Source organism: Pipistrellus hanaki (assembly GCF_964339955.1).
Source record: "Pipistrellus hanaki genome assembly, chromosome: 17".
Classification (NCBI taxonomy): Eukaryota; Metazoa; Chordata; class Mammalia; order Chiroptera; family Vespertilionidae; genus Pipistrellus; species Pipistrellus hanaki.
The window spans coordinates 23,103,041-23,112,382 of record NC_140519.1 but is presented as its reverse complement, the minus strand read 5'-3'; positions in this window follow the sequence as shown (position 1 = coordinate 23,112,382).

Here is a 9,342-nt window from a genome sequence, read left to right as displayed (position 1 = left end):
CAATTCCTTAAAAAAAAAAAAAAAATGATTTGAAAGAAAGTAAGGGAAAGAGAGAGAAACATAAATCGGCTGCCTCCCGTGGCTTTTTCTGATACCAAAATGTATCAAATCATTTGCTCTCCCATGTGCTTGCATTTGCACTTACTATTCCCTTGGTCTGGGACAGTGGTCAGCAAACTCATTAATCAACAGAGCCAAATATCAACAGTAACAATGATTGAAATTTCTTTTGAGAGCCAAATTTTTTAAACTTAAACTTCTTCTAACGCTGCTTCTTCAAAATAGACTTGCCCAGGTCATGGTATTTTGTAGAAGAGCCACACTCAAGGGGCCAAAGAGCCGCAGTTTGCTGACCATGGGTGTAGGAAGACCACATAGTCACATGGCAGGTCCTATTACCTTCAAGGGACAAATCAAATCTCACCTTGGCAAAACTGTGTTAAGCCCTCCTCAAACCCCCCCTCCTCTGCCCCCCCCCCCAACAGATACACTGTATTTCTTCATTACTGTGTTGCAAGGATCCTATCATCCTATGTAATAAAAGGCTAATATGCAAATAGAACAAATGGTGGAACAACTTGAATAACTGTTCCCTATGATGTGAGCTGACCAGCAGGGGTGTGTGAAGAACATGGCAGGTGTTGGCCACAGCGAAATGGTGAAACAAGTGAGCGGGGGTGCCAGGAACCAAGGCGGGGCGCCAGTTACTGTCATCAGGAGAGCCTCTGGTGGTTACTGAAAATTCTTTGCTCTGGTGTGTTGCTGTCCCACCTGTCGCTCACACCTGCAGCCAGCACCAGTCCTGATTGTTTGGCACCATCAGTGGGTGTGAGCATTGGCTGCCAGCCCCTGAGGGCTTCTTCACCTCCCCCTGCTCCTGAGGGGCAATTGGGGCAGCAGCCACCTCTCTACCTACTGATGGCGCCGGCCCTGCCATCAATGAGTGTGAGTGGGACTAGTGCCGGCAGCAGGTGGGAGTGGGAGTGCCAGGAGTAAGCGGGACTGCCAGCAGACAGGGGACCGGGCCACAGTGGGAGGAGATGGGCAGGGGCATGGAAGATGGGCTGAGACCTGTCCCTGTGCCTACCACAGCCTAAAGGCCCACAGTTTCTTTCAAGGCCCCTAATCCTATATAATAAAGAGGTAATATGCACATTTGTCCTAACGGTGTCACAGTAAAACCAATTTGCATACTGACAGACCAGCAGGAGGCTTTTCGCACAGCAGGGGGACTTGAGTTAGGTTCGCTTTCCTGTCCTTGGAGCTGGAGTCCTCTTTTTCTCTTGGGTGCACGTGCCCGACAAACACCCCTGAGACACCGTGCCCCCTGTCAGAGAGCTCTCTGCCTGGGGAAGCCTCCAAACCCTCCTTCTTCCCCCCCCCCCACCCCCCGCTTCAGGTGGAGTGGATGAGGGGCGACAACCGAATGGCAGAAGGCCGGTTCTTGGGGAGCAGTCAGCAGATGCCAACGGGGAGTGGGAGGGGTGCGTGCACATTGGCGGTGACCTCCGGGAGGGGTCACACATGCAAATGGAGAGGGTGTGGACCCAACACAAAGGAAGGGCCCAGGCACGGAGACAGAGAGTGGACATTGAGGTAAGGCACCAGACCTGGACAGACCCCTGGGTAAACAACGCGGGGATCCCACTGCCACAGATACACAGGGCAGCCCTGCGATGCTCGGGACGCCAGTTGGTCATCCCAATTGCACAACCCTGTAGCCTCCTCTCATGGCATGGACTGGGCCCCGCCACTGTGGAGACCACAGGCGACCCTCACACCACAGGGAAGCCACCGTGGCTTTCTCCAGCCATCCATCCATTCATCTGTCCGATTTGGCCTGTACGGGGGCCCGCATCCTGGGCAGAACGCCCCCAAGGACAAGCTGGGCCCTGACCGTGCCTGGACAAGCATACCTACCTGTCACTTGCAAATTCTGGACAGGAGCGAACAGAGAGCTACTCGAGGTGAGGGAGCGGGCATCCTGGGGGGTGGGAAAGGCCTCTGGGTTCCCCCCCCTCTCCTTGGCATTCAGTGGGAGAAAAGCCTCACGCGTGCATGATACGCAGCAGTCCTTACGATGGACGCTGGCCCCAGTCCAGCAAGACCTCTCTTAGAGGGGGAGGCATGGGCCATGGTAGGCAAGACACAGCTGCGTCGTTTCTTGGTCCCTCAAAGCTGGTGCAAGAGGGGCCGGAGTGCCCAAGCAGAGGTGGCTACAGGTCCCAGAGAGGAAAGAAGTCAGTACTAAGACAAGATGAAAAGCATAGAGTTTTTAATTAGCTTATAAAAAGAGCAAAAGAGTGAGGGAGGAGTGAGGAGGATGGGGAAGAAGGGAAGGACAGAGGGGAGAATTTTATAAAGGAGTCAATAGAGAGCAGAGTTACAGAAGGAAAAGAGGATGTATGAGTGAACTGTAGGAGCTATAACGAAAATCAAGTATAGTTGTGCACTGGGGACAGATTTAAAAGAAGGAGTCAGGAAAAAAAAAAAGGATAAATGATAGTAAATAATTAGGCAGGTAGCAGAGGAGGGCAGTTAGGGGGATCAGGCAGGCAGGCAGGGTGGTTAGGGCAGGCGGGCAGGTGAGCGGTTAGGAACCAGAGGTCCCAGATTGCGAGAGGGATGTCCATCCAACCTAAACTGGCAGTTGGACATCCCCCGAGGGCTCTCAGATGGGAGAGGGTGCTCCCCCGACTCCATGAACAGATTTCATGCACCAGGCCTCTAGTATATAATAAATGGCTAATATGCAAATCGACAGAAAGGCAGAATGACTGGTCACTATGGCGCACATTGACCATCAGGGGGCAGATGCTCAACACAGGAGCTGCTCCCTGGTGGTCAGTGCGCTCCCACAGAGGGAGTGCCACTCAGCCAGAAGCCCTGAGCCAGGCTCATGGCTGGTGAGCTCACTGCAGTGGCAGGAGCCTCTCCCACCTTCCAGGCAGATGTCCCACTGACAGCTTAGGCCCGCTCCCTGTGGCCTCTAGTGCACCGGGCCTCCCGTTTGTTTATAAATGCTTTGGTTCTAAATTGTATCTTAATCAGCTTTGCACTTCTACTATCTGGTATAGAGATGGGTACAAACAGCTAGGTTTTTAAAAAACATATTGTTTTTTAGTTAAACCTTTAAACTTTAACACCCAGCCCTCCACACTTCCCTTCCCTCTGAAAGCTAGTTTTGAAAGGGCATTTTTTTTCCCCTCCTAATTCCAAGGTGTTATTTCTAATTTTAGATGTTATTTGGGAGTATGTCATTTTTATGGTGAATACTGTAGTTTAATAAAAGATTTAGCCACTTCCTTAGCAGTGGTTTATCTCTCCCTCAGAGAAAACCAGAATGGGTTTTTTTTTAATACAATGATTGAAAAGGTACACTGAATCTTCAATTTAATTATTCCAACTCCTGCAAAAAATAGGTCTTTCAGAAAGGCTGCCGCTTGGTAAAATGTGATAAAGTCCCAACACATTCTTGAAAATTATAAATTAATTTATAAACTTCCATTCAAAGTTTAATCTGTTCTTTTCACAAAAGAAAACTCATAAGGTTGCTTCCTATTGATGTAGTATCTTTGCATCTAAACCTTCAGCCAGAGTTGAGTCTGTTTCTACTGGTAGAAGCTTCCAGGGGCTTTTAGTACCTATCAGGGAAGGTCGCCTATTTTTATTGATTTTGGAGTTAAGGAAGGACTCCACAGCCAGTATTCTAGATCCACAGCTTAGATCGCTGGTCTTTCTTTTCTTAATTTCTGTGTTTCTACCTGATCAGATCACTTCATATTCTTTTAACCTGGCCTGACATTTTCTGGCTTCCGTGAGTCTGTGTGGTGGGCAATGCCCTGCCCCCACTTCCTCTTGTCTTCCTTACCCTCTGGCTTCTGTTTTCATCTTAACGGACACTCCTTCCTGAAACTCCTCCTGGACCTTCCACCTGGATCTGGGCTTCCCCTGCTCTCATTCCTGAAGCCCTTACTGGCTATTCTCTGATGAGACTTCTCATATGTCTCCTTGTGCTACAGTCATGTGTGTTTTTTATTTTTTTTAATTGATTTTTTTTTTTTTTTTTTACAGAGAGGAAGGGAGAGAGATAGAGAGTTAGAAACATCGATGAGAGAGAGTCATCGATCAGCTGCCTCTTGCACACCTCCTACTGGGGATGTGGTCTCAATCAAGGTACATGCCCTTGACCAGAATCGAACCTGGGACCTTTCAGCCCACAGGCCGACGCTCTATCCACTGAGCCAAACCGGTTAGGGCTTATGTGTGTCTTTTAATATCTCCCTTCTCAACAAGTTGTTGGGGCAGGATAACCATATTCTGTTTACCTCAAAGCACAATTTCTTACACATAACAAGCACTCATCATTTGTTGTTAATTGAATTGAATTTAGGTAAACTGCTTCTCCTCCTTAGGTGTGGACAAGATAATTATAGCAAGTTCACAATCACAGGAAGCAGCAGAGCCAGGATTTGGACATGAGCAGTTGACTGCTCTTTAGCCCAGGGCTTGGCTGCCTCTACAATGGAAAGAATATCGATAGCTATTGGTCCACCTGGATAAAATAGCTCTAATCAATAAAACATAAACATCATCCTAATGAGATGGAACATTTTCTCCTTGACAGTATGTGAAGGGGAAAAAAATGTATTCTGTCTGTGACACTGATTTCAAAGAGTGAGAACATATTTAGGAGCATCCCTTTAATAAATTTATTTGAGCTCCTCAGCTATTGGCTATCTGAATTCTTTCAGTATCTATACATACAGGCGTAAAGGCAGATAGATATCATCGCATTTATTGTATACTACTGGACTGAGGGGCACAATGTGAAGACCTGGACAACTGAGACTGGCTCAGTGGCTCAAAGGCTGCAAAGGTGAATTCAGAGCCAAGGATATGGGATTTGTAATAAGCCTGGCCTGGAGCTCAGGGTCTTTGGGCTTCAATAAGCTGGACAAAATGAGGGAGCGGCAAAACATCTCTTTCATCTCAGTGTTGGGACTTGAAAATTAAAAAAGGGAGTCTAAATATAACACTAACCTGATCTGTTCCCACATAAAGTAACACTTGTTCTAATTGAAAGCACTATTGCCTTTATTTGTAGAAGGTGGAGAAGAATGGACGGAAGCAATGAGGCAGCATTGGAGATACATGTCAACCCATGTTCCTTTAGTGGCTGGGCCTTTTCCAGGGACAGAAACAGCCCAAAGTCTCTTCTCTGATGCCCTGTAATAGCTGCACCAAAGTTCCCCTGAGTTATCTGCAATTGTTCCTTGTTTGCGGTTGAGTTTACTTTATTTTCACCATTTGATGTTTCACATCAATGTGCACTTCTCCACAATCTTGTTGGAGAGCTATCGATACCTTTCCACTCAGCAGGGCGCTGTTAAAAGTACCTAAGTAGGTTTCCTACTTTACAGTTTCCCGTCTCTAAGATATTTTGAGTATGTGAGGTTCTGGCAGGATAAAGAGAGGACAAACCCCATTAGATAATAACCATTATCAATTATCAGACAGAAAAGGAATCGGACAGATGAAAAGTCGAGACCACGTAGGCCCCTCTCTGTGGCGGTTGTCCACGGCAAGCGCTAGGTACTTACTGGAATGTTGGCCCCCCGGCTCTGGACTGAAAGCGATCACCCCAGAACAACTCCAGCAAAGCAAGTTTGCCTTTATATTTGGCTTATCGGCAACTGCAAATAAAGGTAGGTCAATGGTTCCATTGATCTGGCTAATTAAGTAAGCTTACAAGAATACTGTATGTTAAGGAATATTGCACCCACCCCCACCCACCCATCTTTTCTTTAAGATGACATTGTTTGGCTGTGTGTATGTGTGTGTGTATGTTTACAATAATTTCTTGTGTTGGGAATAGAAAATTCGCTTCGAATCTCCTGGTTAGTGTGTACTTTCTGGTGGTGGAGAGGATGGCAAGGAGATTAAGAGCCCAGGTGCTGGTATCCAACAGCCCTGGGGCTAAACACAAGCACTGCTATTTGCCAGACTTGGGGAGTAAATCCATCTTTTGATCCTCAATTTGACAAGGATGCTGACAGAGTGCATAGCTTATGTAAGTAGACTCACAAAAGCTGTAGAATTTACCTGAAGACTAGGCCCTGGTTTAAACTCCTTATAGGTATGATGGTATCCTAATTCATTGGAGAAGAATTTGGGGCGCAGAAAGACAAAGTGGCCAAGTAAGGAAGACCCACGCTGGGTAAGAACCAGCCAGCATTCCGGCCCAGGCAGGCGCCTCTGCACGTGTACTCTTCTTCACTGTGCAGACTGCCTTTTCGTGAGCAGAGCCAAAGCAATGCCTGCTGCCTCCAAAGCACACAGACACACATGCACGCAATATGCCGAGTGCTCCTGAGCTGTGCCCCAAGGCACAGGGAGCCACCCAGGGCTGGCAAGGGCCCACGGTTCACCACCTGCCTGTGCAGGTCCTGGGTTGGGTGTCTTGGAGGAAGCAGAGTCCAGAGGCTAGAGCTGGGCCTCTGCCACCTTTCTGAGCCTGCTCATCTCTGAGCTTTTTCTAGAAACCTGAAAGGGGGAAGGAGAGGATCAATTTCCTTTCCCTCTTTTTCTGTACTCCAGCACCTACCATGCTTTTCTTAAACATAATCAGCCAAAGAAATAAAGGGATACTACCCAAGCTGCTTTCAAGACTCTGCAGGCAGGGAGGCACTAATAAATATGTCTTAGGTATTAGTTAGACATGTTTTGTTGGCTCACCTGATGTTTCAAGGTGCCCCGCAAATAATGCTTTCATTGTGAAGTCTTCTCTTGTCTCCTCACCCCAACTTGAGTGTTTGTTCCTCTGTGATGTCTTCCACATGCTGCTGTGAATTAGATACATTGCATTAGGGGCCCCTTGGATATCTCATTTTAATTTAATGATCTCTTTAAAGACTACCTCCAAATACAGTCACATTTTGAACCCGGGGGTTAGTTATGACTTGAACATATGAATTATGGGGACCACAATTCAGCCCCTAACAAAGATATACAAAAGATATTGCTAGATACACAGATATATACTTGACACACAGAGATATGCTTCAGAAATAAATGAAATGTAATAAACTCCAACTTGTTAGCAGTGTGTTTACCTTTAAGTTTGGAATGGGATAGATATTGGCTTTTTTTTTTTTTTTTTTTTACAACTTTAGAAGATCTGGAATTATGCATGACTTGTTGCATTTTGAGTTTTCCAGGATTTCTAAGGAATCATAATAACTAGAAATATACTAGAAATATCACATAAAGAAAACATCTTCGGAGACACAAACTGATTAGATGTTAATTGTCAGTGCTGTTCCTAGTTCTAGGGCAGGGGTCTTCAAACTACGGCCCGCGGGCCACATGCGGCCCACAGAGGAGTCTGATCCGGCCCGCCAGGTTATTTGGGCAGTGAGCGCAGCCGAGGTGTTACAGTAGGAATTAGTAGTTCATATAGTCCGGCCCTCCAGCTCTCTGAGGGACGGTGATCTGGCCCCCACTTTAAAAAGTTTGAGGACCCCTGTTCTAGGGACACAAGAAAACTACACTTCCCAGCTTCCCTTGCAATTAGATTGAGCCTACATGACTAAGTTTTAGACAAACCAATGGGTAAAAGGCAATAAGCCATGTCCAGATTTCGCTTTAAAGTATCTTTTTATCATACTATTTTCTTGGGCTTGTTAACTAGAGAGAAAGCAGCCTTCTCACTGTAGTTTGACAATCTATTAGATGCTTCTTTGCCTCTGTATCTATTTTTGTTCATCCATTTATAATGTTCTTTATATTCCACAAATGGGTGAGATCATGTGGTATTTTTCTTTCACTGACTGGCTTATTTCATTTAGCATAATGCTCTTATCCATACTCTTGCAATACAACTTCGCAGTTCCTCCCATCAGGATGGGAGTCTGTTTCCCTTTTCCTGAAGACTGGATTAGCAGTGGACTTTGCTTTGTACATTAAAAATGGTGGAAACTATTGTATACAATAATTTCAAGCCCAGAACTCAAGAGGCCCTGCATTCCCGTGCTCTTCCCTCCCCTCCACCCCCCATCTCCATCTCTCTCTTAGCTGTGCCACCACCATTGGAACAAGCTCAGTTTAGTGTTCTGGAAGAGACCAGCCAAGAGTATCAAGCTGACGAGAAATGTACAAGCAAACCCAGCTAAGACCAGAAAGCTGCCTAGTGACCCTGTACACACCTCTCTTTTTCCCTTTTCGAGCAAAACACTTATTAGTTCTGGCAACCTATAAAGCAAATAGATGCTTCATGAAGCCAATGCACTGAGGGAAATAGTGTAAAAATGATCATAACAACACAAAAAAAATAATTTTCCTAAGTAAAACAGCTTTTTGGTATATAAATGTTACGTGGTCCTATTGTTTGATGTGGAAATGTATAAGTATTGTTTTTGTCCTCTGGTGCTGGTTACACAGACAAATGAGCTGTGTGCACCCATTATTCTTCTTGCCTGCAGCACACATGCTCAACTGACCCCTTGACTCTGGATGAAAGGCAAGGAAAGGTGTAAAGCTTTGTATCTGAGATTTGAAGGAGCATCCTGTTGGGGATATCACACACTGAGATGGCCACCTTCTGCCCTAGCTGGTTTGGCTCAGTGGATAGAGCATCGGCCTATGGACCGAAGGGTCCCAAGTTTGATTCCCAGTCAGGGCACATGCCTGGATTACAGGCTCAATCCCCAGTGGGGGGTGTGCAGGAGATAGCCAATCCGTGATTCTCTCTCATTATCGATGTTTCTATCTCTCTCTCCCTTCCTCTCTGAAATCAATAAAAAATATATATATATACATTTTTTCAAAAAGAGATAGTCACCCTCTCACATGAGTGGCCTTCTCTCAGATGAGAAATTCTTATGAATAATAATTCAGTGAGAATACAAATGAAAGACTGTTCCAAGGAATGTAATACATGTAAAGTACCTTTTCAGAAGGCAAAGGTTAATTTCATAAAAATCTGATGTATACAACTAAGAGATGGTTTTTACCAGTTATATTAAACTGCAATAGTTCATTAAATAATATCTCAGAATTCATTTAGGTGACAATTAGCAGATCCTCTTTCAGAGATAATGGATATAAGCAATGGAGTTGAGCAAGATGTTGGTACACCCCCTAGGAGCTCTGAGGGAGAAAGACAATATTAACTATAAAATAAAATCACTTAAAGTCAGATTTCAATGCACTATTTAACTTTTTTTAAAAAAATATATTTTTTATTGATTTTTTACAGAGAGGAAGGGAGAGGGACAGAGAGCTAGAAACATCGATGAGAGAGAAACATCGACCAGCTGCCTCCTGCATACCCCCTGTGGG